We start from the raw sequence: 13985 nt of genomic DNA on the forward strand, positions 1-13985 counted from the left end.
AATCTTGAATCGCCCTCCCAGCTTGCTCCTGAGCTGGAAAGCCTCTCTCCGCGCCCGCAGCTCTGACCTTGAGGCTGCCCAAGCCCGGCCTTCACGCCGAAAATCTCTTCCCTTGGCACAGTTTCCAGCCAGGCGAGGAGGGGCGATTCCACGGCGAATCAAGAAGGATCAGTGTGGAGATCTGCTGCTCTGGTCGGTGGTTTCTAGCGTGTAAACTAGGCCGGGGACTGAGTGAAACTCATCTGTCTCATGCCTTGCAACATCGAGCCTTTCAGCACGACGAACACAGCGCTTTCTGGCTTGGACCATAATAATGATTATTAGTGTTATTGATGTTGTTAATAATGATTACAAAGATACCTGTAATAGGAACAATATTCATAATATATTCACGTTCTTGGCTGTTAAATCCAAGCACTTTGGCACTCATGGATGCCACTGTGGCTGGTGGTCAGCACTCCTCGCTGTTCTGAATGTGAAAGGCAGACTACATTGCATTGCACGCACGGTTCTGAAGTAAGGCATGGAAGGCTCGATTATGCCTTTCCAGCAAACCCTGACAGTACATTAAGCATGAAAAAACACAACTAATATGAAACACCAGAAGCAGTAGTCATCAAACCTTTTCAACATATGACTATCAGCCAATCCACCTAGCCCGATACCTAATGTCCTTTGTCGTCTCCTCGTGCTCCCCTCTTTTTTTGTTGCTTTTTTTGTGTTCTCTCTTCTGAGGTGTCCTGGAGTAATGCTAATAGTTGTCATTTGATTTATTTGTGTAATTGAGTCTTATGATAGCCTTGTCTTGGTGGTTGTCGCGCTCCTAGGAGCCTTGACAAACAAGCACTGTGAGAACTGCTGCTCGGTTCCACTATCCTGTGGAAGCTGAGCTTGCTGTCACAATTCAAACATCTATTGGTACAGACATTGACGCTTTACTAGCGGCATTTGACTTCAGAGCCGTCTTCCAAGGTCTGGTTTTCGAACAAGTGAAAGCTGACTGACTTTGTCCCTGGCATGCTAGGGGCTGGTGTTGAAACAAAGGAAGCACCCAATCTATGCAGCTCAAGGATAATAATTCAGATTTGAAGAATATGTGATATTGCAACAAGAATTGCTGAGCAGTCAATAGTTTCTTTCTGTGACTACCAACCCTTGGGAAGGAAAGCGTATATTGAATTAATCGTAATCTAAATATAATTCAGAAAGACCTATCATATTGGTTTGAAATGCATGATTGATAAATAAGGCTCCAGGCCAGGCATAGTTTTTTAAAATGAAATGTACTCTTACTGTTGGCATTCCTAAACTCTCTGTATCTCCGTTCTGTGAGGTGAAACTCGCCGCAAACAATCACGACTTTTTATGCCCTATCTAGGAGTTGATTTTTGGCAATAAAAAGACTTCTTGGGTCCCTATCTCATCGTAATATTTTTTAACGTAGGAGAGACACAGGATCTTTTACACAGTTTCTGATGAGATACAATCTGATATAATTTTGTGATTTAATCCAGTTGGAGCCAGGTTAGTCCAGACAGAGATCCACAGCATTAGAGAGGCCACTTTGCCTAGAACATCTAAATACATTAAGCCAACCTCTTCATGGGTACTAAAGTTGGGGGGAGGCTGAGAAAAACTCATTAGACCTATTCTTCTCCCACTGCAAAGACGTGGAGTTATTGTATCCACATATACCGCACCATTTAAAGCAACAGAGTGAAGTTTGACATAGTCCTTTCCTAGCGCATGCTTCCACGACTATAGTTTGATTACAAGCAACACCTAAATCTGGAAAAGCCTCCACTTGTTTTTGTTAACAATGAGTTGTTGATATTTCCCTTACATTTTTAAACCTTGAAATCATGATTTGTGATTTTGTCATGTTGATATTAGGATCCAACTCATCCATGTGTCTATCGAATTACTGTCCCAAGTACTGTAATCCATTTGCTGTCCTAGAGAGCAACATGGATGTGTCCTGAGCCTAACGCTACAGTGTTAAACGAGCTGGGGTGCTGCACAAAAATGAGAAAAAGCGCTCAGCACATTCTTCTCTTGGGCCATATCTTACTCTAATCCACAAATGTTGGTGCAGCTGAGCTAATCAGATTTTGTCCCATATTTAAGAAAAAGTTGCGCATCAGCTATGATGGATCACTTTTCTTGCGTCCACCTACCGGCACCCAAAGACACCATTGTTGCACCGTATTTATAATACAGCGCACCATGGTAGTCATAAGCACAATAGTGTCAAAGTTTTTGACACTATTGTGGCGCTTTGCTAAACTAGCATCAATAATTTTGATGCTAGTGCAGCAAAGTGCAAGGAGGCCCATAGGTTACTATGGGAGCATCATTTAAATGCCTGCACTGAGCAGGTGTTAAAAATAATACCAAAAATGGGTGAAATCTTTTAAATTTTACTGCGCCATTTGTGCGGACCTCCTAGCACCGGAACGCCCCTCTTGCCTACATTATGCCTGGCAAAGACATAATGTGGCCAAAGGGGTTACAAAGTGGTGCAATGCATGCCTTGCACCACTTTGTAAATATGGTGCAGCAGAAAAGCGACTTCAGTACCACCTTAGCGTAAAATAAATTACACTATGGAGGTGCTAAGGTGGCGCTAGGGGCTCTTAAATATGCCCCTTTGTTTTATCCCCATTGAATTAATTTAAGAACTGACATAATTTGACACTTATTACACAGTCAAAGTCTGCAGAAAGGTTCACAAAGCCCATACTCGAGGACCTCAACACACGCGCACTCTAGACTATGAAGACTGAAACACCGATCTATTTTCCCTATTCCAGGGCTTAAACCATACTGTAGTTTAGCAAGGATGTCATCACCAGAGGCCCGTGATTGTAGACATTATAAAAGTCCTGGCAACATTTTTGATAGAAGAATCAAGGGATGGTAAGATTAGCACAGAAATGTATTCACTTTTATGATGATGGAATATTTTTTCTTGCTATTGGGTTAATAAATATCAGCATTGTGCCCTGTAGATTATGGTTGCATTTAAAAATAGCAATTGGAATTACACGTGGACCTCGGATTTATTAGGGAAAGTACTATGTTTCTGCCAGTGAAAACTCATCTGCCTTCTCCCCCGGAAACACTTGACCTGGCAGTCTGAAGCCCAGAGAGCGCCTGGGCCTGTTTAGAACCAGAAGAATATCACGAATTTTCTCTGCTCGGGCACGGAAAACACATCATGGCCCAGACATGCAGGGAGAGATGATCCTGCACATCAGAGACATTGACCTTTGTGTTTGTAGAACGAATTCCCGGTTTGAGGGTTTGTTCCAGAAAAACAATAAAGAATGCCCAACATGGGCAAGCAAATAATGCAGCCGCTCAGCATTCTTCTCTGCTTTTTCTGTATTTTCCGCACTGACTGAGGCACTGATAGGATTTCGATCTCTGCTGGGCAGTCCTCAGGCAGGGGAGCTGAGGCCAGGGCTTCCATTCACCTGGTGGACTTGAGGACCACCACTCAAAAGATAGTGAGACCCTAATGCATGTTTGTATCGCTAAAGTGCATTGAGACAGAAAAACTGTAGATTCAGTGGCACAGTACTCCATCGGGATCTGCTCAGAAAGGACCAGTTATCCATCTTGGGCGCTTTCCTTTAGTTTAAGAGGTCCCTCCTTCTCTCTTCCTGTGTGTATGATCATGGATCTCACTGTAAATATAGCATTTACTAATGTGCACAACTGTTATTTAAGAGGGAGACATTGTCTGCTTTTATTTAATACAGTCAAATTATGATTGTAACAGTGCACTAGTAAAAAGCAGAGTGGAGAGCACATTTTAATTCCCTTATCAAAAAGTATAACAAAAGTAATGCAGATAGAACTCGCCTTCGGTTTATTGGGAGTTAGTGAGTTATATCTCATTCTCTATTTTGTATGCATTTTATAAAACAGAGCAAGCTAGGTGAGAACGGTCAGCAAATGACTCATTTAATAATCACTGCTAACACCTGCTGTGATCTGTAGGTCACACGCTCACATCCCAGTGTAGCTGACACAGCCTTTTCATCCTTCTGTGGTCAGTAATTTGAGTACTAATAAACTGAGCAACAGTAACACCTTGATTTTAAAGCGCTTAGAAATAGCAAAGATTCAATGTGAAGCCCTTGGAAAACAAGCATTAGTAAATGCATTAGGTTTCACCTTTGCGATTAATATATATATTTTTTAATTGTAAGATTTAGCTTGGTGAGCAGTTGTGCAATATAAATTACTGAAGCTCCATTAAAGTGTTATGACCTGTTTTTTGAGAAAGCGATATATTGTGCAGTAAGTGTTGATGATATGAGGCGGGGAGATTAGATAAGGAAAAAGAAAATATGCAGCGCTCAAGCACGTTGGATATGTGTGCCATAGAAACTTTAGAGCTAATAAATACAGTCAAATATCAAGGAATGGAGCCGGTCCTGAAATGTCGCAGCGCTGCAAACGAACGGTCTTCAGTGCCTGCTGAGGAGTACGAAATGCAATACATTTCAATCTAAAATACTCCTGCAAACTCTAGTAACCCTCAGGGCATCCGAATTTCAAAGCAAGAGCTGGCAGAACAATCTTTCTGCATACTTATATTATTCTTTTGAATACACATCACATGATCCTTCATTTGACAGAGAGCACCTACTGAACGGGAAATGTTGATTTGTAGAAACTCACTGATTACAACTTTTGCGTTTGCTTTCCATGAGACCCATTCTATAAGCGAGAGAAAACAGCAATTGAAAAACACAGCATCCGAGTGAAAATGGTTGTCACGCAGTAGCCACGTGACAGTAAACGACATATTGTTCAGCGCCTCCTCAGGGTGAATAAGCAATATGTATAAGCAGTATATACCAATATCCACAGACTTGGACATACATTTTAGAAGTTCGCGTTGCATTGGAAGCGATTATTATTTTAAATACGCTCTGTCGATTTAAAATATGCGTTTGATTTTCGGGCGTGGGTGCTGAAAGTGAAAGAAAATATTAAAAAAAAACAGCGTCCAACTGAAACTCTGCATTTGCTTTTCAAAGTGTACCCCCTTGAAAGTTATAAATATTCTGTGAAATAAATACTGGACTTGAATCTTTGTAGCTATATACCCTGTCCAAAAGAAAGAGCTTTATGTGGTTGCATTAAGATGTGGCCAGAGAGCTGTGGAAGTGCAGGGGTTGTTCTGTGCTGTGCAGAAAACTGCTTCAGCGGATGTAAATACAAATGGAGTAGCACATGAGTTCTCTAGTTTGGTACACTTTGGGGAAGAGGGAACAATGCCACAACACCGTTGCTGTGTGGAAAAGGCCGCTTTATTGGAAACAGGTGCACATACAAATAACAAATCTTGGTCTCCGCCTTACAAAGGTAAAACCTCACTATACATCCAAATCACCTATTCAAAGTCCTCACCTACCCTGCCCTCCCCCCTCCCTTTAACCTTACCCTACTGTCTCTTCCTCCGTTCATGTTTTTAATACTGTTTTCCCTGTCAAACCCGTTCGATCACCGAAGCCAATTCTTAATGCAACCTGACAATCAACTCTGCAAAGTATCATAAGAAGCCAAGCTTCCTTCCTGTCCGTCATGTCCTGCTGTTGTCCCCCTCCTTTAATATCTGAAAGTGTCCTTTCAGATTCGCTATCTGTATGTATTTCGTTTGTCATTTAAACTCTCTCTGCCTCCGCTAGCACCTGCTCCAAGGGACAACATAGACAACATAGACAACATAAAACAACCCGTTCTCTGCCACGCCCTGACCCACACCAGTCACCTTATAAAAGTCCCCCCTCTGGCTTAAAAAGAGGGTGGGTGGGCAGGGATACATTTTCTCCCCACCTAAAACCGGCCACCGTGTCACCTAATGGCAAAATGGTGGCCGGGACCTAAAATGTCTTCCATATATACCCCCACCCCAGGCCCAAACACATAGCCCAACCAGCCCAATGTCGCCCTGGGCCGTACCACCTTCCCCAAAAATCCGGGGGGGGGGGGCAGACCTCTCTCTGCTCGGCAGTCCCCTCCAGGGCCCCGTTCTTTGCATGCACACATGACATGCAAAAAGACACGCCTACAAAGAACAGTTAAAATAAAATGCAATCACACATCCATAACACAAATGGGATACTCACATCAATGCATTAAACGGGCAGCGTCTTTATTAAGTCTGACTCTAGGTCGCTGTGAACAGTGAAGCGTTTAGTCTAAATATGGAAATAATGAGGTTTCTTGCAACGGCTGCTCCTGCAATGCACGCTGTGTTCTCTCACACTTGAGCTAGTGTGTACATGCGTGAGTATCCTCAAAATGGGTGCTTAAAATAATTTAAATCAAAGGAAAAAACAACAAAACATGCCAACAACAACCACGCTTCAAATGCCTGCAGGGAGGGATTAGGTACACTTAAACAAACCATGCGGTGCAGATGAAACAGAAGACCAAGAGACACGTTTATTTATAAGCGATACCTATTGCAATTGCGAATACTTACTAAAATATGTAACAAACAGGAATAGTTGTGGAAAGCCAGTGTCAGTGGTTGCGCTGGGGTCAGCATGGGATGGATTCACAAGTTCTCACTGTCGAGCAATTTTCACACCACTGTAGCAGAAACCACTGGAGTTTGTGCTTTTAATTTTATAGTATACAATGTCTCAGTGTAAAGTTTTGAAAAAAAACTATGCGACTTAGGGTTGCCATGCAGCTTCATGGTGTCAGGCCACCATGTGTGCAGTCCTGTAAATTCACACACAACGATAATGTCATATAAAAGGGTAGGACCAGAAATATCGTGTCCTGATGACATGAAACAAGGCGAGATCCATCTTAGTACTGGGAATACCTATCGGGCTCAGTGAGTAGTAAGTGATGCAACCAGCATTAACACATGAACTGGGCTATTTGAACTAACAATGTACTAGAAAAACAACAAAACATGCCGACGACAACCACGCTTCAAATGCGCACAGGGAGAGATTAGGTATATTTTAACAAACCATGTGGTGCAGATGAAACAAAATAAAAGAAGTTCCACCCACCAAAGTGGATGAAAACAGTACTTGAGCCATGGGATACTGATTAGCGCAAACACATGCTGAACAAGCATTGGTATATGCAGGAAATATACTGCAGTCAATAGAAAGGGATTAAAAGCAAGTGGCAAGCAGAGGAACCAATGAAAAGCAAGTGCAGGATGTAAGCCCTTTTCAGATTTATATTGAATAGAATAGATTTCACAAGCACAGTGCAAGCGAAACCTAAACACATTATTATGATAAAACGGGTTAAAAGGGAAATTGTAAAAATTAGAATTAGACTTATAAAGAAGCTTGGAGTATCAAATCATCTATTCTGGAGTCACATTACCTGCTACCTCCAATGCTTTCCTACGCCAAATCTTAGAACATTCATTCATAGTAAAATAATTTAAGTACGAAAGCTTCAGGTAACCTTAATAAACATAACTCTGAAAGGTATATGGAAGTAGTGAGTTTCAGATGACGACTGTTGCCAGACTTTATCAGAGAACTGATGACTAGAAGCCTGGTAATCAACCTGAAAGTGCACAGGATCTTTGTATCAGTGGTCGATAAGTCAAATGCTTGTGAAAAACACATCTCTGTAATTGAGATGGTTCAAAATCTTGCTTTCAAATGTTCCCTGCCTTATTATCACAAAGAATTAATGATGTAGTGATATAATTGTTGATGTATTAATTACAGCACCAATTAGTGTGGACTGTCTTGAGCTATTGCAGAACTAGGTGTGGCCTATTTCCTTGCTGGGAGCTGCAGGAACGTCAGACCCTTTATGCCTGGATCTTAATGCCCTGTGCTAAGTAGAGATTAGCATACATGTATGGTCATCAGCCTCTACAAGAGCTGACCCGCACTTATCTAACAGTCTGCTTCATTCTGTATCTCTGCCAAACTTTAAAAGTATTAGTATGCTTTCCTTTAAATGTTTCTCTATTAAAAGATAACATGTTGATATGCTGTTTATCAGGTGTTTTACTCAGCTTTACAGCAAGCTTTTAAAAAGTGGCATATACAACTTTGCGACAAATTGATTAAAGTGCATTTAATTTTAAAGTAGGCTGAGTTAGCTGAGCCCATAGACAAATACATTGCAAAATGTTCAACTGAGGGTGTTTGAATTTCATCATTTATTCAGACTAAAATAAACAACTTTTTGAGTAACTCATAGGCCCTCGTTACGAGTGCACCCTTAATACCAATTGGGCTGGTAACAGCAGTTAGCAGACTGTTAGAAATGAGGTCTCTAGTTGGCAGATGTATACACCCTTGTCCAAGTAGGGACCACAATCCTAGTCAGGGTACGTCACACACAATCCAAATTATCCTGTGCCCATCCTCTGGTATCTTGATACTGAGCAGTCAGGCTTACCTTAGAAGGCAATGTGTAAAGTGCTTGTGCAATAAATCATGTCATAACACAGTGAGAACACCACAAAATATACCACACCGGTTTACAAAAATATAAGATATTTATCTGAGTAAATTAAGGTAAAAAAAGATCAAGATTTGATAAGCACAAGTCAAAATATCACTTTTGCAATGATAAGAAGAGTCTTAAGTCTTTATGAATCACAAATGTGTCTTGTGTGCACAAAGTACTTGGTATGCGTCAAAATAACATGCACAAAGGCCGCAGAAGAGGAGATGCGTGGAAAAAGGAAGGTGTGCATTGGATTTCTGGATGTGCACAAATGATGGGTCGGTGCTTCTCACCCTGAAAGGGCTTTGCGTTGATTTCCAGCATGCAGTCTTGGATCCTCACTGCGATACGTGGTCTTTTGATGCCCAGGAACGATACATGGAAATCCTGGACGTGCAGGACGAAGTTACAGGTGCTGTGTCGATTCAGTGTGGTGTTGCATCAGAGTTTCTGTCGCACTACAGGCACTGCATTGATTCCTCACCCAGGAAGTCGGGCTGCGTCGTACAGGCTCAGCGATGTGTCAATCCGGTAGGGCTGTGCCTTGAAGTTCTGGTCACAATGCAGGCGATGTGTCGATCTCCACTCAGGGAGCCGGGCTGCGTCGTTCTGGTTCGGTGATGCGGTGATTCTTTCACCGCTGGACAGGCTGTGCATTGATTCCAGCAGGCTGTGCATCGATTTCTGCTGCACAAGGAGTTTCCTTGAAGAATAGAAGTCTTTTTGGCCCTGAGACTTCAGGAACAGGAGGCAAGCTCAATCCAAACCCATGGAGAGCACTTCTTAGCAGAGCCAGAGGCCAGCAAGGCAGCAGGGTGGCAGCAAGGCAGCAGTCCTTCACAGCAAAGCAGTCCAGGTGAGTCCTTTGGGCATCCAGGCAGCTCCTCTTGGCAAGTTGCATGATCTGGTTCAGAGTGTCTGTCCCAGGAAGTGTCTGAGTTCCTGGAGTCAGGGACCCAGTGTATATACCCAAAGGTGCCTCTGAAGTGGGAGAGACTTTAAAGAGTGGTTTTGAAGTGCAAAAGGTCCCCTTTCAGTACAGGCCTGTCTGCCAGGGTCACAGTAGGGGGTTTGGGAGTCCATTGTGTAAGGGCAGGCCACTAGGCTTTGAAATGTAAGTGTTAGGCCCCTCCCCCCTTCCAGCCCAGGAATACCCATTCAGTATGCAGATGAGTGCAGGTGTGACTGAGCATCCTGTGTTTGTGGTTACTGGGTGAAATGCATAAGGGAGCTGTCAACCAGCCCAGCCCAGACATGGATTGGAGACAGGCTGTAAGGCCCAGATGGATTTTAAGTGCAGAAAAATGCTCACTTTCTGAAAGTGGCATTTCTAAAATAGTAATATAAAATCCAACGTCACCAGTAAGCAGGATTTTGTATTACCATTGTGGCCATACTAAATATGACCCGTTTACCCCTTTCTGATGAGAATATATCACTCAAACAGTGTATGAGGGTAGCCCTAATGTTGGCCTATGAAAGGAGCAGGCCTCACAGCTGTGGAAAACTAATTTAGGCGTTTTCCACTACCAGGACATATAAAACACACATGTATATGTCCTGCCTTTTACCTACAAAGCACCCTGACCTATGGGTTACCTAGGGCCTACCTAGAAAAAGGGGAGTTTAAGGCTTGGCAAGTACTTTTAAATGCCAAGTCGAAGTGGCGGCAGTGAAACTGCACACACAGGCCTTGCAGTGGCAGGCCTGAGACATGGTTAAGGGGCTACTTATGTGGGTGGCACAGCCAGTGCTGCAGGTCCACTAGTTGCATTCAATCTAAAGGCCCTGGGCACCTGTACTGCACTTTATTAGGGACATACAAGTAGATCAAACATGCCAATTGGGTATGAACCAATGTTACCATGTTTTAAGGAAGAGAACATATGCACTTTAGCACTGGTAGGCAGTGGTAAAGTGTGCAGAGTCCTAACACCAGCAAAAACAGTGTCAGAAAAGTGGAGGGAGGTAGGCTAAAAGTTGGGGGATGACCACCCTAAGGCTGTCAGGTCTAATACAGACCCATCATCGAAATCATGAGATTTTTTAAAACAACGTAGATCTCTTATCTTGCACCCGGAAATTTCGGCAGCTAAATGCAGATGAATTCTCTGAGTAAAGATTGGACAAAAAATGAGGAATCCTCAGACCCGGAAATACTGATTCTCCTGGCAATTCCGCATTTCGTTGCAGATCCTCAATGTCCAAGTCATAATGCGCCCAGTTTTCCGCACGCCTGGAGTAATCAGTAGCCCTTGTATGAGTATCCTGGGGGCTGGGTGGGAGGGTGGATGTCCAGCACATTTACTATTCATTCAAATTGAGGGCATTATTGTTTACTGCTAATACAAGCACTGTGTTTAATGGTGGATTTTGCAGGTCTGCTGTACAGTGTCCCAAAGCTTTGGAAGTTTTATGAACCACACCAGGGCCACTTTAAGAACAGTTTCTTCCTGCAACATTGATTACACTGATTGTGCTGCAGGATGTTCACTAATTGAAAACGTAAGCACAGTGTTTTAAGTCAATAAGATAAAATCTCAGCACAAAGGAGCACAAAAACTCTAGCAGTTGTGGCAGCATTAGAGTCCTCAGTCCTGAAGTGAAGAGGTGCCATGGATGGCTGATACTTTCATGTACAAGAGATGATGCTTAATGGCAGCTTTAAAGGTCCTGGTGTTTTTTTTTTTGGTCCAGGTCTAGACTATGCCAGTAAAGTCTTGCCATGAACTGCCAAAGCTTGTAACTGGGCCAGGGTACTGCAAAGGACATTGACAAAGGCTTGCAATGAGTAAAGGAGCAAAGGGTGCGACTCAGGCAACTACAGTATCTAAGTGGCAATGTTTAGTTCTTTGGTAAATGACTGGAAGTGGTAAAGGGTGAACTTAGTCTGCAACACTAGTTGACTTTCTTTCATGAAGACTAGTGCGCCTATTAAGATTTTGTGTGAGTGAGAGATAGAGAGAGGGGTGCGGTGCTTCTTGCAATTTGCAGAATGTAAAGGCAGGTTTCTTTGGTGTTCTTAGAGTATATGTGTGAGGTATTTCTAAAGGCGAACCTAGCCAAAAGGCAGCAGAGCAATATACAGGGTTGATGAATAAAATGAGATGAATTCTGCCATAGAAGTTGAGAAACATGGGGTGGAAGGGTCCAATATGAGGAAATCCTATGGAATTACATCAAATCGAAGCTGAATTTGTGCTGTGGGGGAGAAGTAAGCAAGCTTGGTTGTAATGGGCTGAGAATTAGACAGCATAGGGCTACCCAGTAGCGTCAAAATTGTATTTTTAAGGAAACTTTTTTGTGACCTTGTGTCAGGAAGTTCATCTGTTTGTTGCAGGCAGCACTGTGTACAATGCTGGATAGATCCCTTGATTACGGTTGTCACAAGTCCAGTTGCTGTTATACAGGCATGACCAGTATTTGAATGTTCCAGCCAATCGAAAAAATTAGGAAAAAAAACTAACACATCTATTTCTTCCCCTTACCGGGACATAACTAAACAGTAAATATACGAAGAAAGTGTTTCAAATGTTTCAAATGTACTATAGGGCTGTCTTAATCATCCCCGACTGATTATTAATGTAAGCAAAAAAGAAAGACCATGTTAAAATAAAAAAATAAAAAATTATTTTGTGTTATTTATGTATCATCCCCGGGCCTTTGCAGAATCTTAAAACATGAGCAAATATCCGGCTTTTTTTTGTGGGAAACGTGGCAACCCTACCCTTCATTCATGATTAGATGGCTTCTTGTCAATCCATGATGCCTCCTCTTTATAGGATAGCTTTCCTACCTGTTCTGTGTTTGTCCTGCCCCGCTGCCTAGTTTGTCTACTTTTACCTTTGAACATAAGACAAGATGTTTGAGTTTATAAATTGTGTATTCTCGCGTGTCATCGGAAGAAAAACAATCAGTTTTCATAAAGTGTGGTTTAAATATGCACAGCTTAGTAATTGAAGGTTTAAATTATAAGGTAAAGAATATCCAACATTAGTCATTACAGTAAAAATATAACACATCAGCCAACACGTTTCATGACTTATAACATTTGTAAATCGCTTCTTCAGGGCCTTCTTTTCATATAATAATACAATGAGTTATTTACAGAAATAAGAAATACAAATTAAAAATAGAGCAGGTGTTATAGATTTCCTTGCAATCAATACCAGACAACAAAGGAACAATAGAAAAGGGAAAACTAAAATTGATAAAAATCAAGAAAAAGACGGGTAACAACAAAATTGTTATACCTTTAAATACATACGGTGTTATTGACAAGAATTCATAAGGTCTTTCGGATCAAATATTTTACAGAGACAGTTGTACTTAACAAAACCAAAATAAAGTGAAATAAAATGAAATGACTCACATGATTTATCAAATAAGTATATAGGTGTACAACGGTGCTTAATTTGTAAATAAAAACGTGCCGGTGCCCAAAGCTCTCCTGTGAAACACGCGGCTGCTGCAATTAAATGTGCAAACACAGAACATCAAGGCAGCGTAATCCTTAAACCTTCTCGGGCCTCTTTAATCCATTTACAGCCATTCCCTGCCTCTTCAGCCCACTCTTGCAGCCTTCTGCTCTCTCCCTTTTAATGTTTTTTCATTTTTCGCTTCCTCCGTCTTTCCCATATGTATCTTTCGCTCGCAGTAAATGCCTGATGTAGAAAACTAAGCGCTGGCCCTCAAAATATGTACCAGAAACAACAAGCACAAATTAAGCACTTTTGTACAGTATTAACCCAGTGACAGAAAGAAAAATAAATAAAAAGATATAGGATCATAGATATTGCTTTGATTACCTATAAGTGCCTACATGACAATTTGTACAGCACACATTGCTTCACACAGCGTGGATTGAAAGTATAGAAAATAATGTTTTCTCTTTGCTTAACATGGTTCGTTGTGGATACTGGCTTCAGCAATGCCTGCATATTTTAAAAGCCTCTGTCATTAGCAGAGCCACTAGTGTTTGCATAATATTGGTGATGCAGGGTTGATTGGCATTGCTAATACTTCTTTATCTTCTAATACAAATGTATAGGAAAAATGTTTTATTTTCCTCGTTCTAAAAAGAGAAAAAAATAAATGGAAATGCTCCCATAAGCATGCAGCTTCACCTAGAAGAAAACACTGTCTTCGCCCTAATGGTATCCATACATCGCTATAATCCTCATATGCAGTACAATTGGCTCATGATTTTTTTTCTCTCCAGATCTTTGCTTTTTTTCCTTCTTTTAATCTGACTCTTACATCAAGCAGTTTTTCGCTCTCCATTTTACATGTTGTTGCCTCTTCTTTCTGGGTAATTATTCGTTGAACTAAATTAAAAAATGTGCTTTGCTTTTACCCTCACCTCTTCCCAACACAGAAAGCATCCTTTCCAGGACTGAGAAAGGTTCGAGGCTTGGTATCGTGTGACCCTTTACCATATGGTTCCCCAGTGTTTTTGAAGCGTTTTACTGAAAAGAAAGAAGGTGTGAACTGTATACACCGATTTCCAG

Source organism: Pleurodeles waltl, chromosome 7, assembly GCF_031143425.1.
Source record: "Pleurodeles waltl isolate 20211129_DDA chromosome 7, aPleWal1.hap1.20221129, whole genome shotgun sequence".
NCBI lineage: Eukaryota > Metazoa > Chordata > Amphibia > Caudata > Salamandridae > Pleurodeles > Pleurodeles waltl.